General features: G+C 36.4%; 1 long non-coding RNA gene across 1 annotated transcript in view; it reads right to left on the reverse strand.

Moving 5' to 3' along the window:
* Nucleotides 1-542: 542 nt before the first annotated feature.
* The window catches only part of LOC311595174, a 55,674-nt gene continuing 28,859 nt past the window's right edge, over nucleotides 543-27,357 (reverse strand). The window contains exons 3-4 of the long non-coding RNA XR_014778347.1: nucleotides 8,940-9,198; nucleotides 543-909 (exon numbers count right to left, since the gene is read on the reverse strand). This is a non-coding gene — a long non-coding RNA (uncharacterized lncRNA). The remainder of the gene's footprint in view (nucleotides 910-8,939; nucleotides 9,199-27,357) is intronic.

Below are 27,357 nucleotides of genomic sequence, written 5' to 3' on the forward strand. Positions count from 1 at the left end.
GAGTCCACTTCACTTCTTGAATGATGCCAGATTAATACAATGTTTCCTGATGAAAAGATCACTGAACATGTACTTAGAATCACAACACATAGCTCACACAAGAGAATGTCCTGTTTCACAGGTTTCTGCTTCCAGTCATGTGCCCAGTAAGGATGAGAGAACATCCTAGGCGGTAATTCAGCAATTTATTTGATCAATGTGTGCACATCATAGAATTCACTTAAGGAAATTTTGGTGGTATAAATAACAGTGATTCTTGTGTGTGTGTGTGTGTGTGTGTGTGTGTGTGTGTGTGTGTGTGTGTGTGTGTGTGTTGTTCATAGTCATATTTTTTCTTTTTTTATTAATTTATTCTTGTTACATCTGAATGGTTATCCCATCCCTTGTATCCTCCCATTCTTCCCTCCCTCCCATTTTCCCCTTATTCCCCTCCCCTATGACTGTTCCTGAGGGGGATTATCTCCCCCTGTATATGTTCATAGGGTATCAAGTTTCTTCTTGTTTCTTGATGCATACATGAGATGCACTGTATTGAGAAATTGGGGTTTTTTAATACACAAATGTTATAGGAATATGTTTTTTTTTAACCTTAAGTGTTGGATAGAGGGCTGATTCAGAATGCCCACACCAGCTGTCTATGACTTGCCTTGTGCTCTAGCAGGAGCATAATTTTATCAGATGCAGATAGTTTCTGCAAGTGTATGAGATTTGGAATTCTAAGGAGTCTTGAGAAGGTGTATAAATGCTAGAACTCCGAGAGTGGCTGTAGTCATGGCTACTGCTGCTGCTGCTGCTCCTCTTCCTCCTCCTCTTCTTCCTTCTCCTCCTGTTGTTGCTGGTGTTGTGGTTGTTTCTTGTTGCTGTTGCTGGTTGATGTTGTTGCTGTTGGTTATTGTTTCTTAAGTGGTCCTATGCAAAGAAACAAGAAGAAAAAAATTGGACATCCTGTCTACAAATATCAGCCCTGCTCCAAGGAACTTGGAACCCCTAATTATCAGAAAGTAGTCTAACAATAACAATGTCCCTCGTTCCCCTCCATTCATCTTTATCTCCTATCTAGTTTTAGGGGGATAGAAGGAAGGAATGAGAGTGGAGAAGGGTGGTTGATAAAAGAATCCTATAAATAGGCAAAAATCTAGCTACAGTGCATACAGAATTTTGAGCAGATTTTTACAGATTTCTTTTTAATACATGAGAGTAAAATAAAATAAGAAACATAAAGTGGTAAATAAACAAGCCAGTGATCTTATTGTCTATTATTACCATCATCATAATAGATGTGCTATAAGGAATTATATGTGCTATATTTGAAATTTATTATTATTATTATTATTATTATTATTAGTAGTAGTAGTAGTAGTAGTAGTAGTAGTAGTAGTAGTAGTAGTAGTAGTAGCAGTAGTAATATTAGTAATAGTGTGTCTTTGTCTGTGTCTCTGTGTGTATGTATGTGCATGTTAGGGCCCCCATGGAAGCCAGAGAACTGCTTTTGGGAGTTTATTCTCTACTTTTACCTTCCTCTGTAGGATATGAGATCAAATTACAGTTGTGAAACTTGCAGAGCAATTACCTGCTGAGCTACCTCATCTATATGTAACTGCTATGATTTTTATGGTAGCTCAGTGGGCTCATTTACAACTGTATCACCACAAATGCTTGAATAATGGGTCAACAGTATCACTAAGCAATAGGGAGTTTTTTTTAGCTCCTTAATAATTTTAAGGGACCATCATATTTTCAGTTTATGTTTATGGAAAACATTTTCAGGAAGTTCATGACATTATTATCTCCTTCCTTCCTAGGGGAATACACTGAAGACACTAATCAGACTATATTATAAAGATGGGTACACTTGTTATTCATCAAAATGTTTCTTCTTATGCTGATACTATTGACATGATGGAATTAATTTTACAAAGTATACATGGAATATTGGGAAAGCACATTAACCTCCTGAAGCTGGCAGAAACCATAGAAGCAAACTATAAGAAGACATAAGATCATTTCAAAGGTATACATTTTTAAAGTCAGGATTTAAAGCTACAAAAGGTTCCAAGGTGAACACTACTAAGTAATGATGTGCTATTCTTTTGAATATGGTTTAAATTTACTCTCTGAAAGACTACTGTTTATAGTTATAAAAATGCTAATTTCCAAATGGCCAAAACACTAAGATTGTAACATTTATGTGGTTTCTGATTGTGTAATGGTTCTTCTTGCCATAGATAGTTTATTGTATATATGTGTAATAGTATAGATGTATATGTATAAAATGGAAAAGTAATTAATAAAAAACACTAATTTGGATTTTTCTTAGGATGTTTATATATTGTGTGAAATCAAGATAAATCTAAATTCCTAGATTAACATGGGACAAGTTTTTTTTTTCTCTTCCTTTTTTGTTTCAAGTGTGTAAAAGATTCATAATATTCATCTCTTAAATGTTTTGTAGAATGTACCAGTGAAGTCATTTGGCTTAGAAATTGAACTGTAATTAAGGTTTTGATTGTGTGATTATCTTTTTTATTAAGATAATTTTCATGAGTACAATACTGCATATTAGAGTAGATTTATATACAATGTATGTGAACAATCTTAAATTTGAATTATATACCAACATATTTAAAATTAAACTTATTTTGCATCTATATACAAAATTCTATAACAGTGAATTAAAAATAACCATGTGAGTAACAATTAAGGCATTAAGTTGAGGAATAGATTCAATAATCTACTTTTTGTCCTATCCTTGCTATATATTTCTATATTCCCCTTTCATACAACTCAATTATAATACAAGATTTCTTTTCAATACTTTGAAAATTCTCTTGCAGGCTATCTAGGATGAGTAAGTTATACAAGTTAATTGTTAGTTGATCAAATCATGATCATATCAATTACTAGTCTATTTTTATCACAAGAACATGCATCCTAGGTGTAACAGATAGATATGTTTCTGTAGTTAGATAAGGTAAAATAGATAAATAAGGTCCTCAAAAACTTCAGAGACAGACAGAATATGACATTTAAAGATAATTTTATTATTTTAAAGATTCATTGAAAATTAGATAGATTAACTCCTGGCAACACCCAGACTATCTCAAAGAAGATGATGACCATCAGATAACCTCCTTATAAAGATAGCTTCAAATGTGGCAAATCAGCCACTGGGCAAAATGTCCTCTTTTCTTCAACAGAATTCTGCCTAAAAATGGGCAAGCTTTGATACAGACAGAGTCGAAAGACAAACTGCCAAGACAGGGTAAGCAAGTCTTCAATAGTTCCTCCCTCAAAATATGTGTGTCAGGTATATTGGGCCAGAAGGTTGAAGATGATGCTCCAACATTATAGAGAGTTTTGGGTGACTGTTCAGATAGAAAACTGTCTCTGTCATCTTCTCATCTTCTCACTTGGGAAGCTGCTAACCTGCACTCTGTTTATACTCAAGTAATTGATTTTATTCCTCCTCAAGTCTCTGATGCAGTTGAAGACTAGATAGATTAGTTTTACGATTAAGCATAGTTGCTTAGCGGTAAAGGTGCTTTCAGCTCTAGATAGACGTTTTAAGTTGATAAAAATGAGATATGATAGATATTGTTTTACTTTCAGAATTTTAGGTGCACCAAGATAGGAAATATGTTTTCCTCACGGCTGACATATACAAATAGCCCAAACACTATGAATATAACATTTATATAATTGCTGATTGTTTTGTGGTTCTTCTCGCTATAGTTAGTTTATTGTATATATGAGCAGTAATATAAATTTATATGCAAAAAATAAAACTCAATAAAAAAGATAATTTTAATCCATGTATTTCAAAGCATTTGCTCATTTTACCCAAGTAGTTTACATTAACATCAATACACTCATATCTTTTCCTGTTATCCTTTTCATATCTGTAGTATTTTTATGGTACCTTCCATCTCCAGTTTTTGTATATTGATGTATGGCTTTTGTTCCTAACTAGTATAACTAGAGATTTATAAATTCCTCCTTGAATACTAGAAATGCACTTTAGATTTTCACGCTGATCATTTATATTTAACATTAACATTCTATGTTTATAATTGAAAACATAGCTCAGAATGTATCACTTGCTGAGCGTGTGACAGGTGCTGAAAGGCAAATGCAATTAAGCCAGATGAGGAACCTTTAAGAAGCACAGAGATGGGGAGAGAGCAGCAAAGCTGTCTTTGTAGATAACCTGATTGTGCATGTGGAATATCCTAGGAAGCTGCAAACAAAAGCTAACTTATATAATAAAAACCACTAGAGAAATTAAACAGCACAGAAATAAAGCCAGCATAGAGGCTAACACGCTCCACAAAACAAATTGTAGAGTCAATATGTTATCATTTAAAGTACCAACATAAATTTATAATTTTATCTGAATTCATTCTTTTTGTGTGATTATATGAGGTACATGGGCAAACAAAAATTATTTGAAAAACAATTAACTTCAAGGGATCCTATTACTTAATCTGAAATTTTATTCTACATCATATTAATTAAGGATGTGTGTTTGTGTAATATTGATATAAGAAATGTTACACAGACACCTATATATTGAAATTATAGAACTAAATCTCTATATTTCTGACCAGCTCTTTGCCAGAAAGATGCAAAAACAGAAAAAGGAAATAAATAGTATTACTTTATGATCAATAGTAGCTGAACAATTATATAAATTAATTAACCTAAATTATTGCCTCACACAATACATAAAATAAGGAACACTAACTTATATGTGTAATCTAAAACAAGAAAAATTAAAATGTAGGAAAAAAACCTTTATGACCTTACAGAAGAAAAATAATTATCAAGATACAAAACATAGGAACCAATCAGAAGAATAAACATTTTTAATAGTATTTCATCACAATTCAGAATACCTGTTCCTTGAGATATATGACACATGCTATTTAATGGAAGGCAGCAGGTAGAAAATATTATATATGAAAATATATACAGATTATACAAATAAATATTCCAAATCAATAAACTGGCAATCAGAGCAACATCAAATGGTAAAATATTTGAATAGATAACTCTCAAAAATAATACAGAGTTAAATAGTAAGAGTATAATAATATACTATTATTATAAATATAACAGAAAATTAAATTTTACTCAAGTTGAAAGATTCATTGGGATAGTAAAATGAAAAATTGAAAAAATCTCAAATGTTAATGAGAAGACAGAGAAAAACAGAATTTTCTTAATGCTTTTGCTAAGAATGCAGAATACTTTAGCTACTAGTACAACTTGAAGTCTCTAGTGAAATACACAAAGTATTGTCACACAGGCCTGGAATTATATTCATAAACATAAATGAAATTAAAATATGTATTTAAACAAAAACCTATATGTGAAAATGAAATTTCATTTATGTCTAAATATCAGATAGATCTTATCTCTAATGACAGGAAGCAGACCAATGTTTATCTAGAGCCCAAACAGAGGTTGAACAAGCTATTCTTTGAGGAGAGTTTTCATACAGTGGAGGACACACACACACACACACATATATATAGTTTGTGAATAAAATGTACAACTATAACAAATTCATTTAATTCTATTTAGTCTTCATTTGTGTAAAGCTGCTTTTAAGATGATATGCCATACTCTACATTTCTCCATTTCGTTCAGTTGTTAGCCACTTCCAACTGCCATCACACATGGTCAAACATGACAAGAAATGAGGATCCACCTTGTCAAGTCTGTGACTAAGCTTCTGTCTTCTCTGTGGACTCTCTGTGGTGTTCAACAGAGAAACGATGAAGAACATTTTTTTGAAATGTTGCTGCTTTTCTGAGCTTCTTCTATGTAAGGAAAGAGGAATATCTGACAGTGACCAAGAGAGAAGAACAAGGAGAGCAAAATTATAATGAGCACCAGTTGGAGAGAAGCCCACGAGAGAAATGGTGCTTGATAAATATTGCAGTGTGGGAGAAAGATTAAGATGAAACAACACTAAAAGTTTTACGTAGACCTTCATATAGATAGCACTAGGGTTTTTTGAAAATTCCAATAGTATATTTATTAAACTTTTACTTATTCTTGGTTGTAAATTGGAATATGATTTCCCATGGACAGTATTTTCAAAGAACTCTGTGGCTTATATAGATTACAGAGGGTATAAGTGACCTCTTCAGAAGGTGAGGAGACAAAGGCAAGAGCAGGACATGTCCTGGGTGCAATGTGACCTGGGAGGTTTTCTGTGAAAAGACCGAAGATTTCTATTCACCTCAGTTTTCTATCGTTTTAGCTTTCTTCCTAGGTGAACCATTAAGACGATGGGATGTTTTAATGCCTTCATTGAAGCCTATTAGTGGTTGAATTAAAGTAGTGACATCTAATCATTTTATTATGCATTCTTTTCAGAATATTTTAAAGGAAAGAATGGAGTTGATATAATTTCTTTCCCCTTATTCCTTACTTTTTAAGACCCTGAGACTTCGGACCCCTCCTGATCCCCCACCCCAACTTTTCCATACAACTCTCATCTTTCCTGGATGGAAGGAATGGGAGGGCTAAGGAGTTTCATAGAGAGACCACCAAGGGCAGCAGATCTGGACCCAGAGGGCCTGCACAAACTGTTGCACCAACCAAAGGTAGTGCATGCAGAGTACCTAGACACCCTGTTCAGATGTAGCTGATGGGCATCTCTTTCTCCATGTGTGGGGAGTGGGGGAGACAGGGTACTCCTCCTGACATGAACTCTAGTGCCTGCAATTTGATCACTGTGCCTTGGCAGGGTAGCTTTGGGGGCACACAGAGGAAGGGGCTCCAGGCTACCCTAATGAGACCTTATGGACTGTGATCAAATGGTAGGGGAGGAATCTGCCCCCATCAGAGGACCAAGGGATGGGAATAGGGTAGAAGAGGGAGGTAGGGTGGGAATTGGAAGATAAGAGAAGGGATAACAATTAGGATGTAATGTGAATAAATGATGCTGATGCTGATGCTGATGATGATGATGCTGATGATGCTGATGATAAAGTCTTTGAGACATGCAAAAAATTCTCACATGTATCAGAAGTGAGAGAGTATAATATACAGACTTGGTATAGCATATTTTATTTTATTTCTGATAAGCTGTCAAGCTCATACATATGATAGCTGAAGTAATTTGGATTTCTGATGATAGAACAGTGATATGGTGGTGAATCTGAAGGAAAGGGAGATCCACCAAACCATAAAAGCTTCTGGAGAGGCTTCATCATCTTTCATCTGGGGCAAGTGGGGCTCCATGTATAAAAATTATCATACTTACAAATGTCATGTGAAAATCTCCATTTTCAAACTATAGAAAAGAAAGAAAGAAAGAAACAAAGAAAAGAAAGAAAGAAAGAAAGAAAGAAAGAAAGAAAGAAAGAAAGAAACTTGTTTAGCCTGGGCTTAGACTTTAGTAGTCTGAACAAACTCAGTCTACAGCATAAGATTCCAAGTTATCCCCAATATTTTGCCAAACAGACACAATATGTAAAAACAAATAGTGCATCTCAGGTAAAATCTAAATGTTTTCTCTGTTACATCATCTTAGTCCAGATGGTCTCTTTTGAAAACTTTCTAAATTCTCTTAGACATCTAGAAAGTCTGAGCAACTCACAATTGTTTCACTTTTTCTAAAGGGATCCACAAACTTTCTTTTCATCCTCTCCATTAAAATCTAAGCTGAAAGTTTCTTGCAAAATAAATCGCTTTTTTTATTAGTTTGCAATTGATACCACCTACACACATATATGATAATATATCATATGTAGAAGAAAAAATGAAAGCAAAGACATCCAAGGTCATGGAACAACTTCCTGGAACATGAATCCTAGACCACATCAGGGGTTCTGCTGTGGTCTGCACTTTGTTTCCTCAGAACTCCTACACTGAAGTCCCAGCCACCAAGGAGTTGGTATTAGGAGGTGGGCCCTTTAGGAGGACAGTGGATCAAGAAAGTAGAATCTTTTAAAATGACATTATTGATCTCAGACAGGGAGTCTTAGAAATATTGCTTGCCTCATGTCCACCATACAAGAATGTGGTGAGAAAGATCCTGCAAGACTTCAGAACTAAGCACTCTAATCTTGGGCTGCTCGCCAGATCCATGAGAAATGAAATTTTGCTGTTTATTACAAAACAAAACAAAACAAAAAACTCATTAGGAGTGTTATCTAGTCTAAATACATTAAGGGAGTTTCCTTCCTCTTTCCCAATTTAAACATAACATCATATAATGGAATATCATGTGAAAGTCCATTACTGGTATCAGGGTCAGCTGTTGCCACATTCCTGTCTTCTTTTCCAAAGAATTGAAAATAGATGTTCACATATTTGCCAAAGAAGCAAAATAACTTTATTCAGATCAAAGGAATACTACACATTAGGAAAGGTCACACTGTTGAGATTGACAACAGGACAAATGAGTGAAGATCCTCAAAAGTCTTGGGTGTTGTAGAAGGATTTCATTTATAAGGTTAGCTTATTATGATTGATAGATTAGGTAACATAATGATTTACCTACTGAACACATTCCTTCCCTCCCATAACGCATCTGATTTTAAACATATGTATGCAAAATTATATATAGGTATCATATGGTAAACACATGATCTTCACAAAAAGTTTACTTGAGGACACATTCTTGCTATATTGTGCATATACTACAAACCAGTTTAGATAGGATCAATTCTCCTACCATTAGAACAAGATGTTTCGATTATATTAATTATGAAAATTAGAAGAAATATCCTACTTTTTAAGAAAACAGTGTATGGGAGGCCTGATACAGGAGGTAGGCTGAAATTCAGGTACAGAAATGTACGTTCACAGTATGTACAGGTAAAGGAGCTCGGCTACCAAGTACATTATTAGAAGGAAGTATGCATAGTCCAACCACAATAAGATCTGAAGTTGCTGAAATATTCTTTATACTTGCTTACCTCAACATTCCCATGAGAAATAATCCCATGTTCAGGGAAGTGATGGTATGGGTATTGAGCTGAGTAGAGGCAGAAATAGTATCCCCTATTCTGTGCCCATAGCAGTTATACCTCCTGGAATCCTGTTGGGAAGTCTCTTGAAAATATTTTATCCCACTCGTCCTAGGTCCAACAAGTGTCTTTTCTGGATACATTCACAGATGTGTCCTTTTGCTTTTCTTGATGGTAGTTGTTGATGAAGGACCCTCTGTAAGTGGACCTGTTCAACCATGAAAATGGTGGATTAAATAGTTAAATGAAGAGGGAGTTTCAATATTAGCAAGAGAATCAGAAAAAGATGACTAGCAATCTCTTCATTTAGGTATAACTCCAGGAAACACTGTTAATAGTAGTCAGGTCTTTGGGATTGAAAAGTCATTGCCCAAGGTTTCATCTGAACAGAATCCCTTCAGGGTATTTTTAATATTGTGCTTGGCTGATTTGGATTTATCAATATAAACAGATTAACTTAATACTTATAAGAATGTTAGATGACTCACTGTGGTACAGGGAAAGGCAAGATAGTCCAAGGTAAATGTTGACTCCATAACTTTAACATTTAGTGCTCTACAATCACAGAAGTCATAAGCAGTTGGTTGTCTGTCTAGTATCATTAATACAGGTTTGACTTCTTCCATAGGAATGCTCGTTTACACTTCCCCTATTGGCCGTGCACCATAGTTTGTGCATATGAAGTCCAGGTACTATCTTATGTCCCAAATGCTAAGTGTATCGTTCATAGAATCTGATATACATAAGACTGAATTAGAAGAAAAGGAGTCTTCAGGAGAGAAAATTGTTGGTAATATCACTGAAGAAGAAATCATTGGATCATATAATATATATGAGTCATTTTGATCCAGATCTGATTTTTTTCCCTTTGTTCCTGACACAACACTTTCAAGGGTCCCATAATAGAATTGTATTATCAAAAGTTAAATGAATCATGAACACAGCATGGTCTAAGGAAGTAAAAGTAGTAGGTGAAGGACTCAAACATCAGAGGGAAGAACTGGGTGGATGTGTGGATTCCTGGGATGTACCTCTATAAAATCTCTTCTAGGATACTAAACTTATTCAGCCTCACCAGACAGCATGCTACCTTTGTTTCCTTATAGTTAGATGTCAGTTTCTACATAACAATGTTTTCCTTCCAGCTGTGGAGTCTTGCTGCAGCCAGTGACTTCTGAGCACATTCTAATTGGAGAATATGATTGTCCCCCAGTGAACCTCTAGTGAAAGGTCCTGGCTCATGTTTTGGGACAATTCATGAATGGGGGTTGTACCATAGATAGAACAGATGACTTATTATCATCATTATAAGAACTGGGTCCCAGTAGGTCATATGCTCACTCAAGTGGGCCAAGGAAGTGATATGATGTAAGAGAGCTTGTTTTCTCAAGGTTTGGTTGGGAAATAAAAGCAAAACAACCCATAAAATGCTTTATTAGATAATCTAATTAAAATGATTCTCTAGACTGAAAATATGACACTACATTTAAGAGCACTTCCTGCTGTTATAGAGGACTTGAATTCAGTTCCGTTCCCAGTACCTAGGTCAGGCAGCTCACAAATGCTTGTAACTCTAGTTCCAGAGACTTTGAAGGCACTTACAACACAGGCACATGAATGCATATATATATATATATATATATATATATATATATATATATATATATATATATACTTAAAACTAAAAGTTTTAAGAAGTAAATATGTTTTTAATTAGAGGAGGAGGCTTATACAATATTAAGAAAGAAAATACAGGATCCTTAAGCCTTTAAGTGTATAATTCAATTATGAAAATTTTCTCTCTAAGAAATATTGGTGCATTTGATGTAAGTGATACAAAGAAAAGTTCTTGAAAGTAAATGGACACTTCAAAAAGCCCTCTTTATCAAAGATCAAGAGAGAGAATAGAGAAGAAAGACTTGTTGCATTTTAAACCATATACTTTTTATGCTCAGAGTGAATAGATAGCAAAAGAAAAAGTCACTTAGAAATGTATAATGATAATGATAATAATAATAATAATAATAATAATAATAATAATAATAATAATAAATGAAGAGACAAAACAAATTTTCCTTGTCAGAAGTAAAAAAAAAAAGAAGATAGATTTTCAGTTTGTTACAGACAGATCTGGCACCAAAAGGTCTCAATATTAGCTAGAATATGATAGAAAATGATAAAAAAAAATTTGTCCTTAAAGATAAATTTTGATTTTTAAAAGACATCTCAAGAACCACTATACCCATCAGATCACAGGTGCTACATCGAGAATTGCACAAACTGAAGACTAGATCAGCCATGAATCCAAATAGAACGAACTCCTAAGATACCACCTGTAAATATTTTGTTCTACTTTTTAAGAGAAAATGAATGAGTACTTTATTTGTTGTGCAGAATAATTTCACTATGCCGGGTAGAAATACTTGTTGTTCTTGCTGTAATTTGCAATTTTAAATATCATCTAAGCATATAGTTTTATATTATGCAATAATGGGGTGGATTATGGAAGATTCTTTTCTTATTCTGTACAGAGACACTTCAAAAATTCTTTAAATAACTATGCCTTCTTAGACCTCATAGGCATTTGTACAAGGCATATTTTGAAGCAACCACTATAAACACTCCCTTCAGTCATAATGAGTTATCATAACAAAATGGTATATACTTCATAGTTTATAAACAACATATGCTTGTTTTACACAGTGCTGAAGAATGTGAAGATCAAGGTAGCAGCAATTTTAGAGAGTGGTGAAAGCCAACGTTCTTGTTCATATATAGTGTCTCATAGTTATTTCTTTAGATGCTAGAAGAGATAAATGAACAAACAGCCTGAGTCTCTTTTATAAGGGAACTAGTTTCACTTCTAAGGACTCTACCTCCTCCCCTAATCACCCCTCCACAATACTCAGTTCTTACTATGATGTGCATCATTTAACTCATTAAATAACAGCCTCAGAGAACAGTAAAATGTACTGATCTCACATTAAGGAATGAAAGCAGAGCCATTTCCACTTGGATTAGTTTGACCAAGAGCAATCTGAAATCTTAATTCTCTACCTCTCTCCTTCTGTCATTCACCTGGCTGTAGTCAGTGGTTACTAGCCTGTAATACTACTATTTTCTATCGGTTGTACTTATTCCTGTATCCAAATTTCCTGGCCCCTTTACCTTTTCTCCATAAAACCAGCCTTTGTATCAACTGGGTCAAGCTTTTCTGCAGATCTGCTACTTCATTGTTCTAACTCTAATTAGAAATCAATCTTCTTATCTTCTATGTTAAGAGAGAAGTACGTACAAAGCTATTAACTATCCACAGAGCTTTGAAGTTTTCTTCACATCCTTCTCAAACCTCTATTCCTTCCCTGGGTCTGATTAGAATCATGCACTAATTAAACAACAACAAGAACAACAACAACAAAAGGACTTTTGGACCACTGTTCAGATACCCAAGGTCAGCTTGGGATGCTGTTGTACAACTGCCAGTCAAAGTCAATATTACACATCTAGGAACCAAGGATATACACATACTACATGCGTATACACAGATCATTTACAGTAATATCTGCTCCTTTGATTTCCTGATAGAAATGCCAAAGGGTGATATTTTCCTCAATCTCAACATTTGAAGCAAATATGGAAAGAGTCATTAACATTCATCTCTAGAATTTTCCATGAAAATTACTGTGTCACCATCAAGGATATTTTACCCTTGGCTTTAAGCAACCAATCCATGCAACCATTTTTCCCTATTAAAATTGATGTTATATTAACAATGTTGTCATTATTCAGGTGGATTTCAGGATCTCCTGCTAGATGCATGCACTATTAGGAACTGCATCACATTATATTCTTTGACTATTAATAAGAAAGAGTCTAATGCCTATACTATTTATATGATGAGCACTGCTCTCTTTATTTTTCATGGAGGCTTAGAAGGAGGTGTGAGTTCCACAGAATCCCATAGTTAGTATTATAGTCAGTCTTGCTTTTTTTTTTAATGCTCCTAGCTTCCTCATTGTTGAGATAATTATTTCCATAGAGAATCCACTTCCTAAAGGCTGAATGAAAATAATTAAGCCTATCCTCTTTATTATGGGAGAAGGGTTCTTTTCTAATCTAATAAGGTCATCTACTAACTCTGGGTTTCAGGAAAGAAAAGTATTTGTGGAAATACTGAAAGTGGCAGAGTTGTATCAGGGACACAAACCATGCAGATGGAGAAAGTTGGCTCAAATTTTTAACTTCTTCTAGAACAAGGGTTGGATTTAGGATGACAACAAAAGTTACTGGACATTCAAATGGAACATGTCAAGTAAATAAAAAAATTACAAAATCATTGACTCTCATTACCTATTTGGTTCATACCGGGTACTCATGTAATCATAGAAAAGTCACAAATATAGAGAAGAACACTGAGAGTATGCCTGTTGCTATGATCCTACCATGTGAGTCACAGGCATTGGGAACTGGTCTTCAGAAGGAATGTAGAAAGGAACTGAGCTGCATTCTATAGAAACCTGAGAATGCTATAAGCAGAGTTAATGGGCCATTCTGGTAGGACATATAAAGACAAGAATGCTGATAAAAATACTGACAGTGGAAACCCAGCTCATGACAGACAAGGACAACGAGTATATTGGGAACTTGGCTGAAGGTCATTCAAGTTATATTCTGGTTTTTTTTCAAGTTATATTCTTAAAAAGAATCTGGCTTCATTTTACCCATGTCATAAAACTTTTATTAAGGATGAAATTAAAAGTTAGGTACTAATATTTTGGTGGAAGCAATTCCAAGCCAATAAATCTCGGTATGGTGTGATTATTCCTTAGGGCTTTTAGATTGAATTCAGAAAGAGCAAAAAGACATGAAGCATCTGCAGTTTGTTACAGAAAAGAGCATGTGTAAATTGAAAGATGTGGGCGAGGTTAATGGTGGGAGAGAGCAGGTCTCTTTGTTAAAAACTCACCAAGATAAGAAAGATGTTTTCTCCAAGGTTACCAAATACTAATAGCCCAAACACTATGAATATAACATTAATATCATTCCTGATTACTTCATGGTTCTTCCTGCTATAGGTAGTTTATTTTATGTGTGTAATAATATAAGTGTATATGCAAAACATATTTTAAAAGAAGAAATTAGTGGCATTAAAGAGAAACCAGATCCTCTTATATAGAACCATGGAAATATACCCAGAGAGAAAAATGTAGAAAAAAAGGTTCATTTGAAAAGAAGGAATCTTTGGTAAAAATGGCATCGAAGAGATTCTCTGATGAAAAGCCATCACCCAAGGATGTATTTTTGCTAAGTCTGCTTCTAAGCACAGAGTGGTAATTATAGCTGTAAAAAGTCGAGGGACCGAATATCTTGAGCTGCCAAGGGAACTTGTCAGCATCATTCACATGCCTCTGTTCTTTCAGGAATGAAAGTACAAGATTTATGAGGTGGTCGAGGCTTGCACCATGGTTCTAAAGTTGCTGATACCAGGAAATTTCTTGCAGGGTTAGATACTATGCAGTGAAGCCCTAGAGGCTATTGTGGGAAGAAGTGAAGAGTAAGTCTAGGTCTGTAGGAGACCACATGATGCTGAAGATGCCAAGGCAATGGCAAGTACACTTAGGAAAGATGAAAGAATAAGAAGACTGAGGCCCAGGAGAGAAGCTACTTATATAGTATATAGAAAAATCCTAGAGGCAGAGCTTTCTAAGATTTCTGAAGCTTAGCTGATGTATTCACAAGTCTACCTTTTAGAAATGAAGATACAGAGCTTGACATTTGTCTTGTTGGATTTCTGTATTGTTTGGTCTAGTCTTTATTTGGTAGTTTCCTGTACTAGAATTCACCAAGGAAACAGAACAGACAGAATGAACTAGTACATTATAATATATGGACATATTAAAGGTAGATTCATTAAACTGGCTCACAGGATGTGGTCCTAATAGACCATCAAGAGCTATCATACTGTGGAAAGCCTACGAATCCAGTAGTTGCTCAGTCCACATGCCTGGATGCTTAAGTGGTCCCAATCAGGTGATAATGACCCCAGAAGATACCTGGGAAGTTGAGGGATCTGTTTAGTTGTTGTTGGGATCCCAAAGAATATGGTTCTAACATCTCAGAATGAATGAGTCTGCAACAGGATAGATGGATTTGGCAGTGAAAATGAAAACAAGTGAGCAAAAAGAAAAAAAAAAGTTTTCCTTCTTCACAGCCCTTTTACCTGGATTGCCAGCAGAAAGTGTTGCCTAAATTTAGAGTAGATCTTCTTCCTTCAAATCATCTGACCAAGAAAACACACCACAGTAATGCCCAGTTACTTGTTTCCAGTTGATTCGAGATGCATCAATTAACAATCAGTGCAACCCTTACCTCATCTTGAAACAGGAATTATGACTCTATGCCACAGTGTACTGGAGTATATAACTTTTAAAATCTTACAGGAGCTCATAGTAAAAAAGAATGTATTGTGAATTTTTATGAGAAAATACATATTTCAATGGAAAAATAAATATTCAGATCAAATCTTTTCACTTTGGGCACTGGAACAGTGCTAAAACTCTTAAAAGCATGGTAACTCTTCAAAATGAACTAGATGCATTTTAGTTATGAGATTATGAGTTCTTGATTACCAGGAATAAAATGTTATCATTAAACATAATACATTTGTGGCTCACAGGGATCATAGTTTGTTAAGTCTGTTCATGACTTTTCTTGGCTGGTGATGTGCACAGAGCTTCCCAGTACTTTGAAATGTATCCAGTAAGAATGTCAATTTCAGATCCTTACCAGTTTGATTTCTCCATGTCTATGATTCAACTATAGGATGTCTTCAGCAATGATGTCCTTCTTTATAGTTTTGGAAGGTAACCAAGAGAAATGGCAATATCCCATAATGCTTAGGGGAAGGGCACTGTATCGGACCTAACCATCCATCCACTAGAAAAGATGTAACCCATACTTGGCACTGGGCCTTTTATTTCATAACCTGTACCCTACAGGCCCTTCTGGTTCTACTGTTCTTATTTCCCTTTTTATGCTACATGCTTTCTATGCTGCTTCTCTTGAAATCCACCTTAATGGTTCCGTTACTAATTGCTTGACTTCTACGACTCCAGTTTAAAGACAAAGCTAACACCAACATTTAGGAAACAACATGCAGTATTTATGTTTCTGAGGAACTACTCGCAATAGATGGATTCAGGGAGAGGGAGATTCAGTTTTCTCCAATGATATGGTTCCTAAGAATCTACTCATAATCCAGCAGATGGTCCTATATGTCTATATACTCACAGACATTACAAAGTGGTCTTGGGTAGATTTTATTTAAAACAAAGAGCACATGATGTTGGGCTTTAGGAGGAAAACAGAGGTTAGAAATGGAGAGAAATTGGTGAGTATGATCAAGAGCATACTTAACATGTATAAAATTTCAAATAATATTTTAAAGTAGTGCATTTAAGTGTCAGGTTGAAAAGCGTGGGACTTGGGACAATGGTTACCATAGTCAAATTGACTGGGCTTAGAATTACCTAGGAGTTACACCTCTAGTGATGTCTTTATGAGGTTGTTTCCATAGATGTTTAACTAAGAAAGGGAGACTCATCAGAATGTGAATTGTATCATCCCATGGAAAATGGTTATGGACTGAATAAAAAGGGAAAAGTGAAAGAAATTGGAGGGAAAATAATGGTTTTGCAAGTTCTGGACTGATATTTAGGGGCCTAGTCATTTCTACTTAATGAAATGCTCATTTGTGTCTAAAAAGAAAAGTTAAAACCAAGCTGGTCTAAGTAGAGGTCCTTTTAGTCAGACCACAGATGCTTGAAAGATGAGATGTGTACACTGTGTCCTAGACAGTTTTCATTGTTAACTTAAAGCAATCAAGAGTGGTGTGGAAAGAAGGACTCTTAACTGAATGATTACCATGAGTGGATTGACCTGTGGACGTGTCTGTGAAGAACTGTTCAATAGTTGATTGTGTTGGAGTGCACACTCTACAGTGAGTGGTGGTACCCAGGTAGGTGGTCCTGTGTTATATTAGGAAGCTAGTTGAGTATGGTTCACAGAGATCAGGCCAGTAGCCACACATTTCTTAGTCTCTGCTTCAAGATTGTGCCATACTTGAGTTCTTTTTTTTTTAATGTTTATTTATTATTTATATAGTATTCTGCCTGCAGGCCAGAAGAGGACACCAGACCTCATCATAGATGGTTGTGAGCCACCGTGTGGTTGCTGGGAATTGAACTCAGGACCTCTACAAGAGTAGACAGTGCTCTCAACAGCTGAGCCATCTCTCCAGCCCCATACTTGAGTTCTTGCTCCGATTTCATTCAATAATAGATTGTGACCTCAAAGTACAAGATTAAACAAACCATTTCCACCTCAAGTTGCTCTGGCCATGGTATCTATCACAGCAACAGAAAACAAATTAGGACACATTACATCATAAAGGGACTTTGACTCTTCATGAGATGAACCCACATCTTGAGACAGTTATTTGGAGTAGAGTATCATCACCAGGCTTATAAAGATATAATGATATATCTATAATTTATATTCAGTAGACAACAATATTCTACTTTGAAATTATAATTTGCTGAGTTAACCTACCTCCACAGAAGCAAATTAAGATATGCATTATCATGGCTATGCATATAGAGCACAACTCATAGAGCCCAAGGTTTGACTGACACACATTCTCTGCGACGTGAATTTATTCATTCTTATTTCATCAGTGGAATTTTTTCATGATTATTCTGAGCTATAGAGACATAAGAGTGCTGACAGTGTGCAATATCCATATCCTTGCTGAGTTTACAGACATCTTGAAAAAGAAAAACAGGGAGAAGAATATTTATTGACAGGAGATCAGGATTAAGTACAGGGAAAAGGGGGAATTGAGCAGATTGACAATAGCTTCTGGAGAGAATGAGATTTTTAGTTTGTACCTTCACATTAAGAATTCAGAATAGCAATGGAAAAACGACAGCATCTTCAACAAATGGTGCTGGTCTAACTGGATGTCTACATGTAGAAAAATGAAATTAGACCCCTATTTGTCACCATGCACAAAACTCAAGTCCAAGTGGATTAAAGACCTCAACCTAAAACCACAGACATTAACCCAGTTAGAGGAAAAAGTGGGGAAGAGTCTGGAACTCATAGGCACAGGAGACAACTTCCTGAACAGAACACCAACAGCCCAGGCCTTAACATCAACAATTAATAAATGGGACCTCATGAGGCTGAGAAGCTTCTGTAAGGCAGGTGACACTGTCAAGAGAACAAAGCGACAGCCTACAGACTGGGAAAAGATATTCACCAACTCTTCATCTGACAAAGGTCTAATATCCAAAATATATAAAGAACTCAAGAAATTAAACACCACCAAACCAAATAACCCAATAGAGAAATGGGGCACAGAGCTAAACAGAGAATTCTCAACAGAGGAATATCAAATGGCTGAGAAACACTTAAAGAAATGCTCAACCTCCTTAGTCATCAGAGAAATGCAAATCAAAATGACACTGAGATTCCATCTTACACCCATCAGAATGGCTAAGATCAATAACTCAACTGACACCTCATGCTGGTGAGGGTGTGGAGAAAGAGAAACACTCCTGCATTGCTGGTGGGAATGCAAACTAGTACAACCACTTTGGAAAGCTATCTGGCACTTTCTCAGAAAAATGGGAATAGGGCTTCCTCAAGACCCAGCTATTCCACTCCTTGGAGTATACCCAGAGGATGCACTACCACACAACAGGGACATATGCTCAACCATGTTCATAGCTGCCTTATTCATAATAGCCAGAACCTGGAAACAACCTACGTGTCCCTCAATAGAAGAATGGATAAAAAAACTGGATAAAGTATTACACTATGGAATACTACTCAGCTATTAAAAACAAGGAATTTCCAAAATTTGTGGACAAATGGTTTGAACTAGAAATTGTTATAATGAGTGAGTTCACACAGAAGCAAAAAGAGCTAAATGGTATATACTCACTTATATCGAGACACTAGTCCAAGGTGTACGTCCCAATGAAAAACTGTACCTACCAGGATAGTGGGTAAGAGGGGAGGACATCCTATTGAAACTTTAGGTGTGAGAAGCCTGGGAGAAAGAGGAAATAGAAGGATCCAGCGGGTCCTGGAAAACTTCAGGCGAGTCTGGGCCCTGGGGTCCTCCGCAAACTGTGGCAACAGCCAAGGAAAAAATAGGCAGTAAACCTTGAACCCCTACCCGGTCTAGCCGATGGACATTCTCCACTGTTGAGTGGAGAAGGAGATCTAACTTTCACACAAACTCTGGTGCCCCATATTTGAACATGTCCCTTGGATGGAGATGCCTGGTGGCACTCAGAGGAAAGATAATAGGTCACCAAGGAGAGAGTTGATACCGTATGAGCATATTCAGGGGGAAGAGGTCCCCCTCAGACACAGACTTAGGGGAGGGGAGGGGAGTAGGGGGGAAGTGGGAGGAAGGGAGGAATGGGAGGATACATGGGATGGGCTAACAACTGAGATGTAATATGAATAAATTAATAAAAAAAAGAATTCAGAATAGGTAGTCAAAACCGTGGCTTTAAAGATACAAAGGTTTATAAAATGCCTGTTGTACAAGCATGAAGACCTTGGTCTCGATTCCCTGCACAAAAATTAACTCCAGACATGACTCCTTTAATTTGTGACCCCAGTATTGGTGTGGAAATGGATAAATCCTGGGAACTCAATAGTCATCTATCCTAACAGAAATGATACCCTCCAGCTTAGAAAGATATCCTGTATCCCAATGAAAATGCAGTGGAGATAAATAAGGCAGATACACTATGTCAACATCTGGACTCTACATGTACACATAGCGGTAAGAACATGCGTTCATACCCCCAAACACAAGCAGAAACAGTTACATAAATAAATTATATTTTTAAAAGTTGTCAAAGAGTAGTAAAAACAGTGTTATGAGAATGTCAAACCAGTTTAGTTGACAGTAACAAATGCTTAGTTGAAACTAAAGATAAAGCAGTTGGGGTCAGCAACAATATGACAGAAACATCCTGTACAGAAAGCATGTGTTGGATAAGATGCACCCTCTTGACATAGGCAGTAGTTTTGTGAATTGATAGAAAGCTTTATCATAGGCAGCATCATATCAATGATGGATTGATTGAAAGATTTGTTATTCATTTATATGTTCTAGAAGATATTTCCCAGTAGGCTAGTTCTTGGGTAGGCAAATCCATGTTCTGCTCTTAGTTGTTAAATATGTATTGTTTGAACATATGGGGTCAGAGCCTGATCTCTGGCAGCACAGATAAGAGTAGGCTTAGCTACTCTTCCTCAATATCCCAATAAAACAAAGAAGTAATAGTGAGAAAAAGATTTATTCTGTATGACCACATTATGAAAAAAGAAAAAGTTCCAGTGATCCATCAGATTTATTTCCAGGAGTCCTGAAATGAGCATTTGTTTAGACTAAAGGAAAGAGGCACATATAAAAAAGGTTTCCTGGCCAAGGGTGTGGTTCCATTGAAAAAGTAAAAAGAAATTTAGAGGTAGACTTACTTCTTCAATTTGACATCCCACAATAGTACTATATTATAAAGAATGTACCTTACCTCCAGGTGGTAGTGGTGTACACCTTTAATCCTAGCACTTAGGAGGCAGAGACAGGCAGATTTCTGAGTTTCAGAGCAGCCTGGTCTAGATATTGAGTTCCAGGACCTCTAAGGCTACACAGAGATACTCTGTCTCTAAAAAAAAAAAAAACAAATCAAAAGGGCCTTACTCTAAGCTTCAGTTTGCTCATTCATAAAGTTAGTATAACAGTTAATAATTATATCACATAATTAATTTTTAAATGAGTCAATCTAGTGACTGTCTACCTTATTTACTTAACTTAGTGACAAGACACCATGACTAAGACAATTCTTATAAAAGAAAGCACTTAATTGAGAGTTTGCTCAGTTCAGAGGATTAGTCCATCATCATCAATTTAGGAAAGAGATAGACATGGTGATGGAACTGGAGCTGAGAACTTTGTATCCAGACCCAGAACCAGCAAGCACTGGAAAGGGAGGCGTGAGAGGTTTTTGAAATTGCAAAGGCAACCTATAGTAGCATACCCTCTTCATCAAGCCGACAACTACTACAGCAAAGCCATGTCTACTAATCTTTCCCAAACAGTTCATTAACTGTGCACTAAGAATTCAAAAATACTAACCTACCCTGGACATACTCATTCCAAACCACCACAATTACCAAGCATACTGACTTATATATAATCAAAATCCAAATAACTATACTGCGTACTGCACATACCATGTTAGGTTTCAGAGTGCAGAGTTTGGGAAAATAGAATAGAACTCAAAGCTCTGCCCTCCCCCGCAAGCCAGTGAATCATCTACACAGTTTGAATATCTCATAAGTCCATTGTACTTTAATATATGAATAAATAAAAGAAGGATAAATCAAGGTAGAGACTTAGCTGAGACCTGATCAAGGAGCTGTGCAATTCTACTTGAAATGTTTAATTTTATTCTAAGAGCACAAATATCAATAAACTAAATTATTTTCCCAAAGGAACTGGCAAGCAAATGCATACGCCTCTGTGATTTATGACAGTTATTGTAGAAAATGGAACAAAGCTTGTAAAGCCAAAAGAAAAGAAGCTTCTTTAAGACTTCAAGGGATCTTATTATGAAACTGGGTAGATGTGTACAGGATGTATTCAGTCTGATAAAATGAGACCATAGCTTCATCTACATCCTATCAAATGTCTTCATTTGCACTGTGCATGTGAAACACGAATCTGATCTATGTCACAGCTGCAGCATAGCATGTGGGTCCCCCAATGTTCTCAACTGCACAGGTCTTTAGCTTGCCTTAGGAAGTGCCTGCTGTTGAGAGGCTCAGATTTTTTTTTTCATTTTTACCTTTTTATCATGACACAGTGGGATGGACAATTCAACTCTACTAATGGTAGGGTGGGCATAAATGAGCAGAGAAGCATATAGAGGCTTTGTCAACATCTTTAAAGGATGAATTAAAACTGGTACTTGCTTTCAATGAAGGAATTATTTGTAACAAATGAAGAAATTTTAAGGACCCCTCACAACCAAAAGGCACAATACACCCCCTTCAAGGTCTGTTCATATATCTTGTTAACCTGAAAGTATAGCTTGGCGCAGCAAAATGAAAGTACAGGCTGGAAAATTGACATTGGGTTTTGATTCCAGTTAGAATAATCTCAGGGCCTGGATGACGTGCTGCCAACCACACTGTATGAAATTTGGCTCTCAGATGAATGAAGAACATTTTGGGTTTGGCTGTATAGCCAAAGTCTATACCAATGTTATGAAGGATTGAAATATATCTGTTGTCAGGAAGCAAATATCTAACCACATAGCAAGAACGATATGTAATGTAAGTAAAAATATTGCATAAAATAATTAATCACTCGTCTCCTTCTTATCATTTTGTTTTCTCCATCAAATGCTTCATTCCAACCACTTTAACCCAGACAGATTTCAATAGACAATAAGCACAGTCTTTATGTACATCCATGGCTCATCTGTTCTTCTTCTTCTCTACTCTCCAAAATCCTCTCCATCCACTCAGGTCTGTCTCCACAATGCTTTTCTCTTTGAAGAGATGCCTATACTATTTGACTCTGAAGCAAAGTCATTTCTTTCTTTCTTTGGATTCCTTTTAAACTTCAGTTTATAGGTCAGAAGGAAATTCTAACTTAATATATGATGATGTAATAAGCAGATATGTTTAAAAGCATAAATAAGTATTTACAAGATAAACTGTCAAATGAAATCAGCAGCTTTATAAGGTTTCCCATTAAACGTATGATTACTCATTCAGGAGGTATGACTAGACTGAGTGCCTGTGAATATATAAGGCCTATGATTCCTATGGATTAACACTGAATGATGTGTGGGAGAAAACCAGAGTACAACTTTGTAACTTCAGATGTTTTCTATAAATTAGAAAAACACTTTTATTATACTTTAAGCATAGAATATTTTATTATAGTATATAAAATATGTTTTATCCGAGGTAACATTACTCGGATTCTTGGTTTGTGCTGTGTTGTGGCAGCCATATTTAGTATGTTTTATCCAGGCAAGGACTAAGCATTCTGTATCAGGTCAAGAATGCCTAATCATATGTATATCTGTCTGTCTAGACAGATGGTCAAAAGTAAGTTCCTCAAGAAATGCACCCAATCCGTTGAATCAAATACAAAACAAACAAACAAAAACAAAAACAAAAGAAGCAAAAAACTGTTTTCTTAGATGTATGGATGCTACAGATTTGCTTCTAGGATGCAGTGAGAGATACAGTGCTGATGCTGTAGTAGTTTCTGGTGATTGAAACAATCCATCCCCAAACTTAAACTCACAGACATCTTCCCCATTGGCTGTAGCCAATGCACTGATAGTTGACAAAAGACTGGCAATCCCGTTGTTGTGTCAAATATTACCAATGCAGAAAATAGCTATAATCAGAGCCCGTCCCCTAACTCCCATCCAGCCTATACCCAAGGGGGGAAAAGAAACTGAGAAGGAGAATATTACTGGATCCAACTGTTTGAAATATGCAAGTAAATTCTCACCATATACTCCAAGTTCTTATGCTGAGTGGTCATGTCCTTTTTACAATTCAGTGCTTTCAGACTAAAGGGAACAGATAGAGCTTGTTGTTTGTTTTTAAACAGAGTTTCTTAAATATGTATTTTCTGCTTGTGAGAGAAGGTATTAGGAGTGTGTGGGCCAGAACAGGAAAATGACAACACAAAATGTTCTCTATAGCCCAAGGCAATGAGCTTTTATTGGCATCAGTTGTGGTCTGCCTCAGGGCTGAAGGAAGCAATGAGAGAGGATTCCTTGGAATTGGAGGGATTTTTTATTTTCATTCTCAGAAGCCAATTAAAAAAGGAATGAAGAATCCATGCACCTCCAGCAACTCTCTGGCCAGACACATGGTTGGGCCTGACAGAACTGTTGGAAGCCAAAGGGTTGCACAGAAACTAGCTGGCCAACACCCTGATGCACAGCTTCGCACCAATCAAATTTCAGCACCATGCAAGGACACTGCATCTCTACTTTATACTTGGTTTAAACCAATTGTCTCTTAATAGTCTGGTATTACTAGAAAACTAACAATAATTAGTATGTAACTGTTTCTAGCCTTTTATCTTTGTCACCTGATGTCTGAGTTACTTCAAACACCTGATATGTTCTGCATTTCTACCACAGCTCTGCTCACAGAAAACCCAGTATCACTAAAAATGAGAATTGCCACATGTAATTAAAGCTTTTAGAAATGTACAATTCTGAGTGTGTCTTCAAGATGTGTAAGTATGAATGACTAAGTCCACTTACAGATAAACTCATGACACAGATCCTGGAGGTACGAAGTTTGTGTCAGTTGTACTTTATCTAGTATTTTCCTTTAGAAAATCATTTAAATAGATCTGTTCACAATGTTTTTGTAAAGTAACAGCAGGTCAATAATGGCAGCTACACTACACAATTTACATACAAAGATCAGTATGTAAACAATAGGAAGTGCCAACCCATAAGGCCAGTATCAGAAAGATCACTAAAAAACTGAAAATTACTGATAATTTTAAAGTTTGAGCTCTGGAGTCCCCTTCCCACTCCGTGTGTGTGTGTGTGTGTGTGTGTGTGTGTGTGTGTGTGTGTGTGTGTGTGTGAGGGCTACAGGTGGAGGTCACTGGATAACTCTAGATATCTTCTAAGTTCCAGTATACATTTCTTGTGTTTTGAGATAGAATCTCTCATTAGTGGCCTAGGATTCCGAAACTCAGCAAACAGGCTGGCCAATAGCCTGTGGAGATCCTCTTGTCTTTGCCTCCCAGACTCTGGGGTGTCAAGTGTGTGCCAACATGCATGGCATTTTTTTTCCTGGGTACTAGAAATTGAAGTCAGATATTCAAGTTTACAAGCAAGGCACTTTTCCAGCTGATCTATCTCCCCAGGCTTTAGATCTGTTGCTTCTAATCTCTGAGTTCAAACTGCAGAACCGCTTCCTATTAACTGTGGGAACTTTGCCAAGGCTCTAATTGTGAGCACTTTCTGCCTTGCTTGTAAAAGGGGAGTGGAAAACATTCTACCCCATAGAGGTATTTCTTTGGATTTGTTACATGACAAATACAGTGCCTTGAAAGGAACAATTTATAGTAAATACCAACTTGGAAATCCCTAGAAATAATGTGGTTCACACACTGCCCATATAAAGATAAAATTGACAGAATAGGCATTTAGAAGGAGGTTGTAAACTATAAGACACAAGGAAAAACTTCCTTCACAGGCAAACTGGAAGCTGTGCATTTATCTAATGCAGACAAAGAAACTAAAGCAGATATAAAATTGTTCTGGGTTTATAGAGCCTCACACAGAGAACTTTCACTATACTCACCCATTTTTGTCTTTCCAATTCTAGCCCTTGATCTCCATTGACCAATCCATCCATCTAAAGCTTAGAAGGCAGGGAAGCCAATCTATACTTCAGGTTCAGCAATTTACCTCTACATGATTAGGTGTTACAAGACTTTAGTTAGGCTTTTAAACCACATAGCATCATGAGAATAGCCATGCCTGATGCAAATGATAGTGATTGTATGTATGTATAAAGTATACATATGTATAAAGTAAGGCTACAGGTTTACAGACATCTGCCTTAGCCCACACAGAGCAGGTTACTGGCAGAGAAAGGAAGGCTGGAGGATAGAGCCTCTCTGGATAGACTCCTACCCTTATCACTGTTCCTAACCTCAGTTGACTTCTCAGAGACTACAGCTGCAAACAGAATCACACAGAGTGTTGATGTTTCAACCTAAGAGGGAGATGAGAGCACAAATCCATAAAACACACACACAAAACTTCCCTTAATTCTTTCCTCTCTCTCTCTATTTTCTGCCCTGAGCAAAACATTTGCCTAGAGGAAGGTGAAAGGTGTGACTAAAGCTTCAGCACACAACAAGGACATATGCTCAACCATGCTCATAGAGGCCTTATTCATAATAACCAGAACATAGAAACAGCCTAAATGTCCCTCAGTAGAAGAATGGATAAAGAAACTGGTACATTTACACTATGGAATTCTACTCAGCTATTAAAAACAAGGAAATCTCAAAATTTGTGGACAAATGGATTGAATGAGAAATATCATAATGAGTGAGTTAACCCAGAAGCAGAAAGAGTCACTAAATCTATAGTGATAGAATATACAAATAACAGCTACCAGAAAAACTTAGCGGAATTTGCAAATGGACTTTAGTTAAAATAGAGCATGATATATTTAATTTGAATCTAGCATAAGACATGAATATAAAGTCCTGATGGGCAAAGTCGTAAGTAATTTGGGACTAGAAGTGTATTCTCCAGATGTAACTGTTGTCTCAAAGGCTCACTGCCTCCGTCTGCTAACTGAGGCCTAGCCGTGGAGGCTTCCAGCCTCAGTTCAATGTATCCTAGACCTAGAATGTTGTCAGTCTCTGAGACTTACTGCTAAATAAGCTCACCTATTCTAGCTCTTTCTGAGCTCTTGGATGGATTGTTCAACACAGTTGTCTGGCTCAACCTCCTCTCCAAGCTGACTGCTTCAAGCTGACTTTTCTCAGCTTCTAATGAATTGCTCTGCTTAGCCTCAAACTAACTCTGGCAATCTGTTCTAATCTTGCTCCTCCTCGTTTTCTGACTCATCTGTCTTTACCTGTGCCCAGCTTGTTCTTTCTTTAACCTTGCTCTGTAAAACTGTCCTGGTAAAACTGCCTCCTCCCTCCTTCTCTCTGTACTGCTCTCTTCAATAGCCTCTCTTCCCTGTGCTGTTCTCCTGAGAACTGGGCATATCCTATTCTATCAAATCTTTCACTGATTTGTGTCTTTATCTATCTCTCAACTAGATACCACTTTCAAACTAACATTACTTCACTGTTTGGGATTCAAGGTGTGTACTAAAGGGCATGTCTGTATTCTAGCCAGATCATACTATAATCCAGAGTGTGTTTGCATCCCAGTTGGATCACATACACCCAGCAGGTCTTTAGATGTGATCTCTGACAAGAGCAAGCATATAGCTGGATTAAATTTTCACTACATAGGAATACTTTTTTGAGTTTTAGTTTGCGAGAAAGAGTGGTGGTGATGCAACTAGTAAGTGTAACGACATCGCATTCCTCTTTTCCTGGGCTGGCATCACGTGACGTCTATCATCTTGTAATGTGTGCAATTTCTTACAGAATATTTCTACTACAGTCTGGGCTGATGAGCTGGTAGTACTTATTCAGACACCATAAAAACTGAATTTATTGATAATTTTAAGAGAC

The sequence above is a fragment of the Acomys minous genome, assembly GCF_964271855.1.
Source record: "Acomys minous genome assembly, chromosome: 3".
NCBI lineage: Eukaryota > Metazoa > Chordata > Mammalia > Rodentia > Muridae > Acomys > Acomys minous.